At 35.6% G+C, this 18,027-nt stretch overlaps 1 protein-coding gene and 1 pseudogene across 7 annotated transcripts in view; both read left to right on the top strand.

The window, feature by feature from the left end:
- LOC126955127 (UDP-glucuronosyltransferase 2B33) overlaps positions 1-18,027 on the top strand; it is a 329,416-nt gene that overhangs the window by 153,574 nt on the left and 157,815 nt on the right. The window lies entirely within an intron of this gene.
- On the top strand, positions 1,240-17,393 carry LOC126955016 (UDP-glucuronosyltransferase 2B4-like; annotated as a pseudogene).

The following is an 18,027-nucleotide window of genomic DNA, read 5'->3' as shown; positions in this document are numbered from 1 at the left end:
CTTTGCTACAGATTCTCCTGCACCCACCCCTCTGGGCTCCACATCAATTGGCTTGCTGCTTTTCTACTTTGTTTGCTATGTCTTCATCTCAGAGAGACACAAGTCAGCAGTGGCTCAGTGTGTTTGCTCTTTTATTGGTCCAAAGGAGGCAAGGAAACTTCCATTTCAGAGGCAGAGGCAGTGGTTGAGAGGCTTTCTGTTGCCCCAGGGGCTCTCTCCAAGGAATTTCAAGTTGCTACTAGCTAGATATATTGGGCAGGTGTTGGCTAGAGACCCAGTCCTGGAAGATGTGCCTGATGAGGACATACAAGAGCAGGCAACCACATTACACTCTGGTCATTTTTCTGTAGGGCTGCTGTGGTATGCTAGGGGCCCACTCCAGTCACTAGTCACTTCAGATTTTCTAGTACCTGGAGGTATCACCAGTGAAGGCTGAGAAACAGGAAAGATGGAAGCCTGCCCTGTTCTCTGGTAGCTCCATCTCAGTGAGATATGGATCTGTTTCTGGCACAAACAACCTCTAAGAGGTGGCTGGAGACCCCTGTTGGGAGATCAGATTCCTAGTCAGAAGGAATGGTATCAGGGACTTGCTTATTTAGTCTAGCCACATTATCATAAAGCAGCTGTGCTGTCCTGGTGTATACTTCAGCCCCTGTTACCTTGGACACTCCAAAGCTAGAAGGCTGGAATGGCTAAGTTGCCCAAACAGCAAAGATGACAGCCTGCCCTGTCCCCTGGGGTCTCTTTACCAGGGATGCCTGGAAACTCTGTCAGCTGGTGAATACCAGTGGTGGTAGCCAAATATCCCTGTTGGGAGACTCCACCCATTAATGAGGACAAGGGTCAGGAACTCAATTAAAAAAGCAATCTGGCCCCATTTTTTTGTGCTTGCTGTGTTCTTCTGGTGTATGATTTTCATCCCAGTCAGCTTGGGCTCTTCCAAGCTTACGGACTGGAATTGATGAGTCACTCAAACAGCAAAGATGCCGGCCCATACCTCTTTCTGGGAGCTCTGCCACAGGGAGTTTTCAAATCTTTGTAGACCCAAGAACACTGATGGGAGTGGCTGGAGTCCCACCCAATGAAGAGGAACAAAATCTGGTAGCTGCTAAAAGAAGCACTCTGGCAATGTTTTTGTAGAACAGACGTGCAGCAACTAGTGGTTTCCTTCCACCACCAGTATATTTGAACTCTCCAAAGCTTGAAGGGCAGAACAGCTAAGTTACCCAAACAGCAAAAATGGCAGCCCGCTCTGCACATCACACCTCAGCTGAAGGTGCTGTATATAAATTATATGTAAGCAAAGTATGTAAAAATCATTGGAAACATGTTTCATTATTTTATCTTTAGTTCTGTGTCAAACAAAATACAGAAACATGAACCTCTCATGGTTATGTTTCTGGAAACTCTTCTAAAATAAATTACATAAGACAAGTGATGTGTCCATACAAGAACATTGATATTTGCTCAACGATAGCACTTATAAAAGGGACATTAACACACTTGGGTAAACAGGTCATCTACCTTCATTTATCTTCTTGCCACATACATGCTCAGACTGTTAATCTAATGATAATATATTAACTTTGAAGTGTAAAAGTTACATTTGAGCTTCGTGATTGATTTATCCATGGATATAACCATAAGAAATGACAGAAAGAAACAGCAAATGGGAAAAAGTGATTTATCCATGGATATAACCATAAGAAACAACAGAAAGAAACAGCAAATGGGAAAAAGCATTGCATTGCACCAGGACGTGTATGAAGTAGATTTCAGTGTTTTTGGTGATACAGCTGACTTGTTACATTAGTTCTGGGAGTTATGGAAAGATACTGGTGTGGCCCACAGATTTCAGTCATTGGATGAATATAGAGACAATTCTGGATGAGCTTGTCCAGAGGGGTCATGAGGTGACTGTATTGGCATCTTCAGCTTCCATTTTTTAATCCCAACAGCCCATCTACTCTTAAACTTGAAGTTTATCCTGCATCTTTAACTAAAACTGACTTTGAGGATACCATCATGGTCAGACCTTCCAAAAAACACATTTTGGTCATATTTTTCACAACTACAAGAAATCATCTGTACATTTAATGACACAATTAGAAAGCTCTGTAAGGATGGAGCTTCAAATAAGAAATTTATGAAGAATCTACAGGAGTCAAAATTTGATGCTGTTCCTGCAGATGCGATTGTTCCCTGTGGGGAGCTGCTGGCTGCGCTATTTAACAAACCCTTTGTGTACAGTCTCCCCTTCTCTGCTGGCTACACACTTGAAAAGCATAGTGGAGGATTTCTATTTCCACTTTCCTACATACCTGTTGTTATGTCAGAATTAAGTGACCAAATGACTTTCATGGAGAGGATAAAAAAATATGATCTATGTGGTTTATTTCCCATATTGGTTCCAAATATTTAATATGAAGAAGTGGGATCAGTTTTCCAGTGAAGTTCTAGGTAAATAAATTTTTCAATTGGTAACATGGAGATCAACTTTCCTGTGTCTTTGATGCTGAGCTTATATAAAGCAATAAAATCAGGGTACTTGGTGTTTTAAATTTGTTTTTGTTTTGTTTGTTTGCTTTTGGTGGAGTCTGTCTCTGTCTTCCAGGCTGGAGTGCAGTGATCCAATCTCAGTTCACTGCTAGGATTACAGGAATGTGTCAGCACACTTGCCTAATTTTTTGTATTTTTAGTAGGTAGGGGGTTTCACCATGTTGGGCAGGCTGGTCTCAAACTCCTGACCTCAAGTGATATGCCTGCCTCGGCCTTCCAAAGTGCTGGGATTACAGGCATGAACCACCACACGGGACTGGTAGTGGAGTTTTTGTAAGTGAATTTATGAAATGAAAACACAAGATGATCTATCAATTGTACAAATATTATAGCAAAGTTTAAATTATAAGGTCAGTTAAAACCTTGTGGCCATTGCTCACACAGAACATTCTAGGAAGTCATAAACCTGTAAATTAGTGCACCTAATATTTCTTTAAGCAATCACACATCTGTTTTACTATTAATTATTTTCATTTTAGAAAAAGTCAGACCCATCCACAAACATCTTACTGAATGCATACATGTAGATTGAGTAGTTACTCAATTTTTTACAACAACTATCTATGCAACATTGCAGAAATTATTTTTCCTTGTATACCTCAGTTTCCTTATTCTGGATTTAAAATATGTCCCTATGTCACCAGAAGGTTTCCTTCACAGTTGAGAGAAATAATGCTTCTATCTCAAATGCCAAAACCACTAAGCATAATTTGTGGTTTCTAATGTCTCTACATTCCTTCACTAAAAGATTGGAAATTATTTATTTTAAGACCAATCATCTTGTTGAAGTCTGAACATTGTTATATCTCTATGGTTTTTTTTTTTTTTGAAACTATGTGTATTATAAAATATGAGCCATATTAAGGTTGGGTACAAATCTCTATTTGAATAATTTCTCAAAATTTTCTATCTGTAATTTGCAAATATATTTACTTAAAAGCTAATATGATTAATACCCTGGCATGAATCAAAAGCAGTAGTGAGTACAAGGATTTCAGCCACACTCTCAAAATACCCAAAGTTCACTTGAATGACCAAAAATAAAAGGATTAGCTTAATGAATTGTGGAAATGAGACTATTTCTTAGAAAATTGTTTTTATGGGTACAGCAGAATTAGTTGATCGTGGAGCTCGAAGGGTTGTTTAAATGTTTATATGCTACTATTGAAGTTTTAAAGGGTAAAGAAATGGATGTTTACTTCTCTCTAGATTATTTTAGTAATTGGTTAAAAATTGTGAGTATTCTGATGTAACATTGGCTATGATGTAGTTGACCCTCAAAATTCTATTATCACTTTGCTTTTCTTATAAATACACACAGGCAAAATATATACTACATAAAAATTAAATTATGCTTATAATATTTGACTATATGTTTATGTATTTCAAAGTACAGACACTTTGCCTACATTTTTGCCTACATTATTCTAATCCCTTACTGAAAATTATGTAATGGTATTATCTTGTGTCATCCATCTTTCCTTTCCTTGTTCTTCTCAGGAATACCAACTACCTTATCTGAGACAACGGGGAAAGTTGACATATGACTTACTCAAAACTCCTGGGATTTTCAATTTCCTCATCCAGTCTTACCAAATGTTGATTTTGTTGGAGGACTGCACTGCAAACCTGCCAAATCCTTACCTACGGTAAAGATAATTTTGTTGGTTTTGTATTATTGGCTTTGAAATTTTAGTAGGAATAATTCTACAGTCTTCATGCAGAGTGTTTGAGTTACACAGAAAGAAAGATGGGCAGTGGGCAGGGTAAAGCAGATACCAATTAGGAACTTGTGTACATGTTAACTTGCTGATACCATCACAAGTACGTGAGTTTCATCATTATTATAGATAGAGAGGGATACTAAGAAGACTTTGAAAATAGGGTTGGTTAAATTTAAGCCTTGATTATGCAACACATAAGAAGGTATTGATCATTCGTTAAAAGAATGTTTATAAAAAGTTTAACACAAACCACAGGCAAGAGGAAAAACGTAGACACAGTTTCTGTCCCCACACACATTACATTCTGTTTCAAAAGACAGAATATGTGCAAGTAATAAAAATTGTGCAAAAGCTTTTATCTCAAGGAAAAATCCAATGCCAAGATAGCATCAGTGGAGATACTAGAAAGTGTCCTGGACTCACTGATAATGAAGCTGAGAGCTGAACAATGTGCAGAAATTGGTGAAATAATGAGAGGTGAGGAAAACACAAAAAAGAAAAGAAGGTAAAGTATTGAGGAAAGTTCTCAAGACTCTAAGTTGAGTTTGCAGGGAAAGGCTGAGTGAGAATCAGACGATGCTGAGAGGCAAGTTAGAGCCAGATACTTATTAGGAGCTAATTTATTTATTAAGCACATTTGAGAACTACTAAAAAGAGTTAGGAAATGAAGATATATGATAAGGTAATTTAAAAAAAAAAGAAAGAAAGAAAGAGCAGACCATTTGGGAAATTTTGCATGGAATCTGGTAGCAGATGATGGAAAACTGAACTACAATGTTGATAGAAATAATCATGCCTACATTTACAGTAATACTACCCACTTCATATTGTGTTTTGTGGAAAAAAAAAGTTAATACAGAAAAAACACTAAAAATGTCTCTGTTATATATTCAGTGAGAGAGAAATATTAATTTTGCAATTATGATGATTTTGTTATGATTGCTAACACTACTAATTACCTAACATGTGCAAGTCACTTGAGATATCATTCTTCATTTAACAGAACCAGATTGTTCAGCACATCAAGATTATATTCTCTTGAAGAGTCGTGGATGACAGATATATTGTGGACTTGAATAAAAATAGACATACTAGTTTTGCCAGTAAGATGGGAAAGCTGCACATGTGCCCTAGAATTTAAAGTGTAATAATAATAATAAATGAAAGGAATTCTGAAATTCTACTGTAAGTGATGCAGATCTTAAATATTCTAACTTAAAAGAATAACTCAGTGATATAAATGTGTACCCCTAATAATATTTGCAGCTAAATCCAGTGTTCACTTGATTTTATTCAAGAATGTAACTCATTCTACTCTGAGATACCAGAGTTTTACATCTTAGATCAGAAACATGTCCTATTATAGAAGGTGTTTTCAGTCTTACGACGAGCAACTCAGTACAGCCTCCTGGTGGAACTTGTGTCTAGACACCAAAGCTCCCTACAGAGAAGCATGGAGGAAATGAACGATGCACTTATTATAAATGCCAAATAGTTTCTATCACTTGTATCTGTATAGTAGTAAACTTAGTTTACAATAAGGAAAGAATTCTACTTAGAAGATGATATTCTTTTCAAAGGAACACAAGACCCTCATACATTTTAAATTAATATCATACTTTTAAGACATATGTAGAAAGTAAGCATTCTTTAGTACATTAATAAGCAATCTCTTAAGATTTTTGTCTATATCAAACTAAGAATTTATTCCGTGGTTAAAATACAATATCTATGTTGAATGCAAATTCTATGTGCTTTATAATTTTTGAAAGAGACTAAAGCTGAGATAAGACTGATAAAAATTCTATGCCATCCTACTTTAGTATTGAAAGATTTCCCTATTCACATTAAGGGAAAGTGATAGTGCCAATAGGAGGCAGAAGATAGTAGGAAGTGTAGAAGGACAAGAAAAAGGATGACCAGTAGTAAATAGTGATAATTACTAAGAGTAACTGTTGTTATTAAGTTGCAGAAAGATTTGAATGAAAATCAATGGTTGTAAAATGGGTTCTCTAATTGTTTATTATGTAGAGCAATTGTTAACCAAAGTTGTTTCCTTTTCAATTAAATATTAGATTGTCAGAATATGTGTGTATATTTTAAGAAAAAAAGACACTTGGCAAAATGTTTCTAGTGATTTAAAAATGCAAATAACTATTGGTTTCACAATATAGTTTCACGTAATCATACTGAGAAAAAATAAGTCAAGATGTGTGTATTTAATATTTATGGAAAATATTCATAAAATTAACTTTGGAAGTAATCCAACATCTTAAATGAAGGAATAATTTAAAACTTATACTATATGCAAATGTCTAACATGCATCATGCAGTTTAAGCTTGCCATGTAATCCAGCCTCGTATAGTTTCTGTACATTTTGGATTAGGCTTATCTGAGTGATGTTCAGGGTATGATTCAGAGAAAGAACGGCCCAGGCTGACAGACTTAGTCCAAGTTCCCACCTGCCAGGTAGATTTGGAGAAAGAGTAAAAGCAGCGTCACTTGCTGAACTGGGCCCAGCCAATGTCTGAAGCAGGAAGATTAAAGAGAAAGGATGGGGATAGATCCTGACCTGAAGGTGGATGCTGTGCTGTATAAAATATAGTCCCACAAGGAGTCAGCACTATCAGATTAACAACTCCTCCCAATGGAGGCAGCAGAAGGAATTACAGGAAGGAGTCAAAGAGAAGGAAGCCAGGTGGGGGAACAGGTTCAGATGTTCCCTCCATAGAACATAGTAGGAAACATTTTCTTCTGTATAGAATAAAATGGTGACATTTGTGTATTTGTCAATTACTTTTTAGTTCCTTATCTGATATAGTCTTCTTGTAATGACCTATACTAATGTGTTTTGCTGAAAACTCAGTTATTTTAATATTGATATAACAAGTAAAAGTTAAACACTGTAAATTATTGTTCAGTTTATGAGGATTGCTTGGGAGTTCCATAATTAGTAACTTAAACATAAAAATGTCTTGGCTATAGTAGAACATATTAATCACTGTAGTCAACACTTTGTATAACTCATTTTCTAAGTGTTAACAATCAGTTAATCAAATTCAGAAAAACACAATTTTGAATGTATTCAATAGCTCTATCTTTATTTATGATACCAAAAGGTTTCTCATTTCAATGCTGAAACAGCAACCAAAATTAGCGATACTGATAATACTCTGAATTTGTCTCAGAAATTGTCCCTTGAAATTTCTCCTCGAAGTAGTGCTTGATAATTTATAATTTGAAAGAAGTTATACATAGTCCCTTTGTAGCATTAATTTATTTCTTACAATTAGCTTATTTTATCAGCTTGCTTTTTTGTCAATCAAAGGACACAAAACTCTAATATAATAATTTATAGACAATCAGAATTATATGAAATACTTGCTATGTCACTTAAAAAATGAATAAATTAATAGTCAATGTGGAAGAAGAAAACTAGTATAAAATACATAAAACAAAATAAACATATAGGTCATTACTAAATTGTTACTGCTTATTCTCACAAGAATTATAATGAGTATTTAAATTTTTTGCATGCATATAATTTTTTATAATTTTTATGTGTTTAAAATTAAATTTATTTCATTTTTTAACTTTCATTTTAAGTTCAGGCCTACAGGAGCAGGTTTCTTACATAGATAAATCTGTGTCATGGGGGTTTGTTTTATAGATTGTTTAATCATCCAGGCATTATGACCAGTACTCATTAGTTATTTTACCCGATCTTCTCTCTCCTCCTGCTCTCCACCCTCCAATATACCCCAGCGTATGTTGTTCCCTGCTATGTTTCCATGTGTTCTCATCTTTTAGCTTCCACTTAATAGTGAGAACATGTGATATTTGGATTTCTGTTTCTATGCTAGTTTACTAAGGATAACAGCCTCCAGCTCCATCTATGTATCTGTAAAATACAAAATCTTGTGTTTTTTTTTTTATTTTCTTTTTATGGCTGCATAATATTCCATGGTGTATATGTATACCATTCCATTTCCTTTATTCAGTAAATCATTGATGGGCATTAAGATTGATTCCATATCTTTACTATTGTGAATACTACTGCTATTAATAAACATGTGTATGTGTCTTCATAAGAGAATCATTCTTCATCCTTTCCGTATATACCCAATGATGAGATTGGTGAGTTGAATTGTATTTTAGCCTCTAGGTTTTTGAGGAAGTGCCACACTGTCTTCCACAATGGTTGAACCAACTTACACTCCTACTAACAGAGTATAAGCATTCCTTTTTCTACACAATCTTACTAGCATGTACTACCTTTTGAGTTTATAATAGCCATTATGACTGGTGCAAAATAGTATCTATTGTGATTTTGATTTGCATTTCTTCAATGAGCAGTGATATTAAACTTTTTTCATATGATGGTTGGCCGCACATGGGTCTTCTTTCGAAAAGCCTAACAATTTTCCAAATACTTGAACTTTTCATCTATAATCTCATTTTTTCCAAGCTATTATTTGGAAAATCCTGATTTCCTTACATACATAACTAATTATAGAAGTTAAGAAAATGAAGTGTTGGCATTCTATTTACATCAGTCTTTGAGTAATTTTATTACCCAACATCCCTGATCTTATTTTTAATATCTTTAGTGTTCTAACATTCTATGACTTTGGAGTTCTACTCATGGAATAAGATATTTCTTTTCTGTAACAGGTTCTGTGGAGATTTGACGGGAATAGACCATATGCCTTAGGACTCAGTACTCAGGTATACAAGTGGATACCCCAGACTGACCTTCTTGGCATCACTCTGGAGTACAAATACTGAATATATTAGTAATAGCCCATTAGAGCATTAATTATTAATGATGAAATAAGGTTGTTGAAAATGTATTATGGAAAAACCTAAAAATAAAATGAAACTTCTTTATATTTATTTTCCATTCCTATGGGGAAAATAATAAGCTATAATTGTTGGCATTTTTTGATATACATTCACATTCTTTATTTTCAGAATCAGAGTATTTTTATTTCAGGTGTTATTACGTCTCACCGAATTGTTTGCAACTTCATAGACTGTCTCTTTGTCTCCTCTTTCTATAACTTTACACTTGTTCTTTCTTTTTATGCAGAGTTATTTCAAATGTCAATAAAAATAACAGCTCTTCTGCTATCACCAGGGACTCTGCATTTTCTGTAGAATTAAATTCCTAATCTTAATCATAATGTGATGACACATATCATGATGAAGTATGACCTGTCTTTCTGCAATCCTAGCACCACCACCACGCCACTGCCTGCTGCCTTGCACATCTCACATTTCACATTCTGTGACTGCACTTAAGAGAAAACATTCTTACATGTTCATCCCTTTTCAGTGCTTCTTTTATTTTTTCTGCACATTTTATTTAGATTGCACTTTTTCTTTAGTCCAACTGTTAATCTTGTTTAATTTTTTTTCAGTCTGAAGTCACACACACCATATAGCTTTCACTTACATCTCCAGCAGAAGTAGGGGCTCCTTCCTCTGAAGTCTGAAACACAATTTTAATTTAGTTCAATGTTTTAACTAGAAAACACTGTCACTTGAGCATTTAGTTGTTCATTCCTCATTTTATTCCTATGAATAATATTGCTAAAATTTATCCAGTCTTAGGTCATCCAAAAACCAGTGCTTTTTTTACTCATGATGGATCCAATGGCATCACGAGGTGATCTACCATGGGATCCCTATGGTGGGCATTGATTGTATGAGGAGGATCGACCTGATAACATTACACAAATGAAGGCCAGGGGAGCATCTATTAGATTGGGCTTCAACACAGTGTCAAGTGCAGACTTGTTCAATGCACTGAAGACAGTAATTAATGACCCTTTGTGAGTGTAACAATATTTTTTTACTAGGTAGTATTTATAGACAGCTTATCTTCTCAATAGTAGGTATGAGTTTCATCCTTTTTTTAAGAGACTAATTTTGAAAGAATTTACATGATGTAACCAATCTGAAATCATCTTATATTTTGGAGTGGTTATTTAAAAATAGTGTTTTGAACTCCATACATGTAATGGGTATCCAATGGTGAAACAATGGTCTATACAAAAGTAATTTTAAAGTAATATAGCTAATATAAAAAAGACAGGTTTGTATTTTTGTTTTTGTTTTTTTTTAATAGACTTTAAGTTCTAGGGTACATGTGCACAACCTGCAGGTTTGTTACATGTGTGTATATGTGCCATGTTGGTGTGCTGCACCCATTAACTCGTCATTTACATTAGGCATATCTCCTAATGCTATCCCTCCCCCTCCCCCCTGCCCCCTCCCACAATAGGCCCCTGTGTGTGATGTTCCCCTTCCTGTGTCCAAGTGATCTCATTGCTCAACTCCCACCTATGAGTGAGAACATGCGGTGTTTGCTTTCTGTTCTTGCCATAGTTTGCTGAGATGACGGTTTCCAGTTGCATCCATGTCCCTACAAAGGACGTGCACTCATCCTTTTTTATGGCTGCATAGTACTCCATGGTGTATATGTGCCACATTTTCTTAATCCAGTCTGTCACTGATGGACATTTGGGTTGATTCCAAGTCTTTGTTATTGTGAATGGTGCTGCAATAAACATATGTGTGCATGTGTCTTTACAGCAGCATGATTTATAATCCTTTGGGTATATACCCAGAAATGGGATGGCTGGGCCAAATGGTATTTCTAGTTCTAGAATCTTGAGGAATCGCCACAATGTTTTCCACAATGGTTGAACTAGTTTACAGTCCCATAAATAGTGAAAAAATGTTCTTATTTCTCCACATCCTCTGCAACACCTGATGTTTCCTGACATTTTAATGATTGCCATTCTAACTGGTGTGCGATGGTATTTCATTGTGGTTTTGATTTGCATTTCTCTGACAACGAGTGATGAAGAGCCTTTTTTCCTGTGTCTGTAGGCTATATGAATGTCTTCTTTTGAAATGTCCGTTCATATCCTTTGCCCACTTTTTGATGGGGTTTTTTTTCTTGTAAATTTGTTTGAGTTCTTTGTAGTTTCTGGATATTAACCCATTGTCAGATGAGTAGATTGCAAAAATTTTCTCCCATTCTGTAGGTTGCCTGTTCACTCTGATGGTATTTTCCTTTGCTGTGCAGAAGCTATTCAGTTTAATTAGATCCCATTTGTCAATTTTGGCTTTTGTTGCCATTGCTTTTGCTGTTTTAGACATGGAATCCTTGCCCATGTGTATGTCCTGAATGGTATTACCTAGGTTTTCCTCTAGGGTTTTTATGGTTTTAGGTCTAACATTTGAGTCTCTAATCCATCTAGAATTAATTTTCATATAAGGAGTAAGGAAAGGATCCAGTTTCAGCTTTCTACTTATTGTTAGCCAATTGTCCCAGCATCATTTATTAAATAGGGAATCCTGTCCCATTAGTTGTTTTCGTCAGGTTCGTCAAAGATCAGATGGGTGTAGATATGGGATATTATTTCTGAGGACTCTGTTCTGTTCCATTGGTCTATATATCTGTTTTGGTACCAGTACCATGTTATTTTGGTTACTGTAGCCTTGTAGTATACTTTGAAGTCAGGTAGCGTGATGCCTCCAACTTTGTTCTTTTGGCTTAGGATTGTCTTGGCAATGTGGTGTCTTTTTTGGTTTCATATGAACTTTAAAGCAGCTTTTTCCAATTCTGTGAAGAAAGTCATTGGTAGCTTAATGGGGATGACATTGAATCTATAAATTACCTTGGGCACTGTAGTAATTTTCACAATATTGATTCTTCCTATCCATGAGCATGGTATGTTCTTCCATTTGTTTGTGTCTTCTTTTATTTCACTGAGCAGTGGTTTCTAGTTCTCCTTGAAGAGGTATATCCCTTGTAAGTTGGATTCCTAACTATTTTATTCTCTTTGAAGCTATTGTGAAGAGGAGTTCATTCATGATTTGGCTCTCTGTTTGTCTGTTACTGGTGTATAAGAATGCTTGTGAGTTTTGCACATTGATTTTGTATCCTGAGACTTTGCTGAAGTTGCTTATCAGCTTAAGGAGATTTTCGGCTGAGATGATGGGGTTTTCTAAATATACAATCATGTCATCTGCAAACAGGGACAATTTGACTCCTTCTTTTCCTAAAAAGACAGTTTTTTAAAAAATCATATAATCAGTCCACAGTAGAAAGGAAGGATAAACTGAAAGGAATATGATAAAATATTTTAATTAAATATCTAAAATCTCTAAAAGCATAACTACTTTCTTGATGAAAAATTTATTTTTATTGTTTCCATTATTGTAACAGGTTTAATAATTACATGTGATTTCCATGACTTAAAACCCACCTATTTAAGGTGTAAAATCCCAATATATTTAGAATGCTTATGAGTCATGAAGCGATCTGGAATCATACAATTTAGGGTGTTGTATAAGTGACTTCTTTCACTGAGCATAACTTTTTTTTTTTTAATGGTTTTTAGATTCATTCACGTTGTAGTGTGTATTTTCTTTTTTTGCAGCAGCAGCAGCAGTATAATATTTTATAGTATGGATATGCCATATTTTCTTTGTTCACTTATCATTTCATTGGCTTTTTGATTGTTTCCTATTGTGGCTACTAGGAACATTGCTACACATGTTTTTCGATAAACATGTTTTTCTTCGGGATTGATACTATAAGTAGAATTGCTGGCTCATGTGGGAACTGTATGTTTATGAAGAACTGCTAAACTCTTTTCCAAAGTACTTGTTATATTTGTCATTGCCACCAACAAAGCAAGAGGCTTCCAATTCCTCCACACTGTGGCCAACATGTATTATTATCTTTTTGTTATAGCCTTCTTAGTGGGTGTGAAATGATCTCTTATGGTTTTCGATTGAATTTTCATTACAGCTAAAAATGTGGAGCATTGTTATATGTGCTCACTGACCATTTATCTTCTTTGGAAAAATGTCTATTCCAATCCTTGAAACATTTTTAAACTTTGCTACTTGTCCCATTATTGACTTTTAAGAACTATTTATGTATCATGAATATAATCTTAGATATATAATTTTCAAATATTTTGTTTCATTCTTGGTGTGCTAACTTTTTACTTTTTTAATGATGGCTTTTGAAGTACAAAAAAATTAATTGTAATAAATTAAATTTTTAATAATTGTTATATTTATACTCCAAAGGGTACAACGTACAACATGTGTACCCAATCCAGCTCCCATCAACTCAGCATTTATAACTACTATCAATAATGTTTTTATGTAAGAAAGGTATCACCTAAAGGAATGCTTTTATAACAGATTGTACCATAAAGCAGGTTGGACCAATATAAAAGAAATATAAAATAAGGTGGTTTATTTAAATGTAAATATAAAGATACTTCCATTAAATCTAAACAGACTGTAAAAAGAGGAGCAAATAATGAGAAATGACAGAAAACATTAGAAGAACACAGTTAAAAAATGGAACCTTATAATGTAACATGATACACACACACATGCATGCATGCATATATGTATATAAATATATGCACATGTATGTATTATATACGTCAACTGGAAGACATATTTTCTTAGAGCATGTTGAATTGTTAATAATTATTTGAAGTGACCTGTGGTGGGCCATAAATCAAGACTCAGTAAATTTGAAAAGATTCAATATCATAAAGAATATATGATCCAGCCTTAATGGAAGAAAGGGAGATTTTTTAAAAGTATAACTAAAATATCTTTAATTTTGGAAACTGAGAAAACTCACTTCAAAAAAATTTAAAGTCGTGTCTCAGCCTCCCCAGTAACTGGGATTACAAGCATGCACCACCATGCCCGGACAATTTTGTATTTTTAGTAGAGACAGGGTTTCACCATGTTGGTCAGGCTGAACTCAAACTCTTGCCCTCGGATGATCCACCCACCTTGGTCACCCGAAGTGCTGGGATTACAGGCATAAGCCATTGCTTTAACCCAGGAGTTGGAGGATGCATGAGCCAAGATTGTGCCATTGCACTCCTGCCTGGGCAACAAGAGCAAAACTGTTTCCAAAAATAAATTTAATAAATAAATAAAACTTTAAAAATTAAAAATTCAAAAAAAAAAAACGAAGTCAAGAAGTGAATTATAATTATGCATGCACTTTTATCTCAGCAACTCTACTTTCAATTATACACCCAACAGATATGTATACATATGGAAACCTAGTGCTGTATATGACATGGACAGGAAACAGAAAAATACTGGGTAGAAGTGGTTGGTTCCCCTGCAAAGGTCCCACCCTCAAGCCTGAAAACTCTTGGCCCTAAATGAGAAGAGACATTCTGTTTTTGAGGCCCAAAGTTGCCGTTTGGCCCACCATACACCCCTATTCTGTACACATATAAACCCCAAGCCCTCGGCATGAACAGAAGAGCAGAAGAATGGCAGAATGATGCATCAGAGGGAAGAGAAGGAGTTTCTGAATGTCGAGAGTAGTTCAGCTGAAGACAGTTAGAGAGGAGAGGAGATTGGATGCTGGATGACCAAACTCCAGAGGAAGATCATCTTCCCACTCCATCACCATTCCAGCTCCCCATTCATCCCACTGAGAGCCACCTCCACCACTCAATAAAACCCCTGCATTCATCCTTCAAGTCCATGTGCAACCTGATTCTTCCTGGATGCTGGACAAGGACCTGAGTACTAACAGGACACTGAACTGGTTAACACTTAAGTCATCAGTACATGGCAAGGCTAAAAGAGTACACTAACACATACCTATTTGGGCTTCAGGAGTTGCAGTCTCCCACCCCTGTATGCTGCCGTGGCACCAGAGCCCAGGGGCGCTAGCCCAGGCTCCTGCACTTGCCTGTTTGCATGCTCCCTCTCCTGTAAGGGGCTTGAACGTGCATGGTGACTGAACAGATGAGCCACACAGCTGTCACACCTCTTGTGAGGGGGGGCAAAGATCTCTTGCATTTCGTATACAAGAATGTTTATGACAGACTTATTAATATTGTCCAAAAATTGCTAGTAAACCAAATGTCTATTGCTCATAAAACGATGACATAATCTGTGGTTTATCCATCAACAAAATACTACACAGCAATGGTATTAACCAACAACTGCTACACAAAAGTTTTAAAAAATAGACTCTAATGAATATGTGTTATATAATTCAGTTACATAAACAAAGAAAACTAATGTATGATATTTGAAGTCAGGCTACTATTTAATTGGAAGACAAAAGTAGTGACTAAATGGTTCAGGACAAGAGAGTTATTCTAAGCAGGTTGTGACATCCTACACCATGATCTCAAGAGTAAGTAAATTGGTATCTTCTCTTCAAGATAATGTTCAAGATGATCTTACACTTTTGACCTATTCACTTAGTTTATGTGTATTTATCTTTTGGCTTTAATATTTAAAGGTTCATTTTATAAGATATATAATGTACTTAAAATTCTAAGAATCGAATATCAAAATAAGCATAAAACAATAGAGAAAATCCTAGAGGTTCCATCATAGTGTGGCCAGGAAAAGCCTCTCTTAGAGGTAACACTTAGAGGGAAGCCTCAAAAAGAGATAGAAGCATGCCTTGGGTTGTTGCAAGAAAGAATGTTCCAAGAGCACAAGGAGGGGGCAAAATGTGTAAAGATGCTATGGTGAGAACACTTTTGGTGCCCTAAAGAAAAATAGAAGGCCAATGTCTCTAGAAGACCTAGCGTGTATGGCAAAAGTGTTAGGAGAAGAGTTTGCCAGTGTTTGACATTGCAGGGTCCTGTAGGCCAAATAACAGAGTTGGATTTTATTCTTAATATGATGAGAAGTCAGGCAAAAATCTTAATTAGGGGAGTGGCAAAATCTGACTTTTATTTCAAAAATATAATTTTGGCTACTGGGTAGGAAACAGTAGGAGACAAAAGGTAGGATAGAAGCAGAGTGACTAGTCAGCTATGAGGCATTTCACTCAGCGTGACACAATTCCTTTTTGGAACTTAAACATGATAATTCTCAAATTGTATTTTCACTATCTTTCCAAAGCACTTAAAATTGCTCATGACATTGCCCACGTTCTTATATGCCTGTTTGAGAACTAAAAGAGTATAATTGGATTGTTCACAACACAAAGGATAAATGTTTAAAGGAGGGATACCTTATTCTCCATGATGTGATTATTTCACATTGCAGCCTGTATCAAAACATCTCATGCAACCCATAAGTATATATACCTGGTAAATACCCACAAAAGCTAAAAATTAACAAACAAACAAAAAAAATAATAAAATGGCTTATATTTGTTTTGCCTGTAAGAAATTAATTTTCCTGACTTTCCGTTTTACTTTAAAAAATTTGTCAATGATAAAATTCCAATGTAAAAGCCAAAGTTTCTATGATGACTCAAACAAAATTGCACAAATTCATGTCAATTATATGTCATTTACTTTGAATTATTTGTCACTTTAAAAATCTTTCATGTGCCGGGCGCAGTGGCTCATGCCTGTAATCCCAGCACTTTGGGAGGCTGAGGCAGGTGGGATCACCTGAGGTCAGGAGTTCGAGACCAGTCTGGCCAACATGGAAAATCCCTGTCTCTCTCTACTAAAAATCCAAAAAGTAGTCAGGCATGGTGGCGTGAGCCTGTAATCCCAGCTACTTGGGAGGCTGAGGCAGGAAAATCTCTTGACACCACGGGAGGTGGAGGTTGCGGTGAGCCGAACCTGCACCACTGCACTCCAGCCTGGGCAACAGAGTGAGACTCTGTTTCAATAAATAAAAAAATAAATAAAATAAAAATAAAAACCTTACATGGACTTGATATGCTCAAGAAAATAAACTTACTTTCAATTTTGATATCTCTATGTTAATCCTTCAGATATAAAGAGAACACTATGAAGTTATCAAGAATTTGTCATGATCAACCAGTAAAGGTTGAGCAGTCTTCTGGACTGAATTTGTCAGGCACCATAAAGGAGCCAAGCACCCGCGGGTTGCAGTCCATGACCTCACCTGGTTCCAGTACCACCCTTTGGATGTGATTGGGTTCCTGCTGGCCTGTGTGGCAACTGTGATATTTATCATCATAAAATGTTGTATGTTTTATTTCTGGAAATTTGCTAGAACTGGAAAGAAGGGATAAAGAGATTAGCTGTATTTGAGTCTTGAAGCTGGGAAACCAGATAGATGGGACTTCTTCAGTTTATTCCAGCAAGAAAGGTTATGATGCAAAATTCCTTTCTTTCTGTTTAAAACTTACTTACGTTGTCAAATAAAAATTTGTTTTCAGAGATTTAATACCTGTTTAACGGTTAGAAATACTTTTTGTCAAGAGGGAAAATATTGGCAAAATTATTAAATAGTATAAAGCCATATGAGCTGATATTTGAATTTGTCGAGCTTATATTGAAATTTGTTGCTCCCATTCACAGGTTCCGTGAAACAATTTTTACAGAGTTTAAGTACGTTTCACATATTTTACTTAAACACAAGAATATTAAGAAGTCCACTGACAGTATTGGTTCTGTTTTGCAAATACTCAGATTACTTGGCTTCACTTTGAGCAGGATTTTCATATTTTACTGTTGTTAAAGGAATTATTAAACAATTGAATTGTATTAAAAAACTCTCTCTTCCTTTTAATAATTTGAAATGAGTAGTACTGCTTGGCCTTTACGGTGCATGCTGCTTCAGCATCAGTTTTTTCCCAAAACTTGTGGCAAAATGTTTATTATTTTAGAGCTTTCCTCATTTCCCCAGTAGAATATATGTGGAATTAGAAATATAGCTACTGCTACCTGCTTCCTACAGTAATATTGAACGATTTTACTAAGTCTT

The sequence above is a fragment of the Macaca thibetana genome, chromosome 5 (genome assembly GCF_024542745.1).
Source record: "Macaca thibetana thibetana isolate TM-01 chromosome 5, ASM2454274v1, whole genome shotgun sequence".
Lineage (NCBI taxonomy): Eukaryota > Metazoa > Chordata > Mammalia > Primates > Cercopithecidae > Macaca > Macaca thibetana.
The sequence above is the reverse complement of the archived record's forward strand: the minus strand, read 5'-3'. Positions and strand labels throughout refer to the sequence as shown.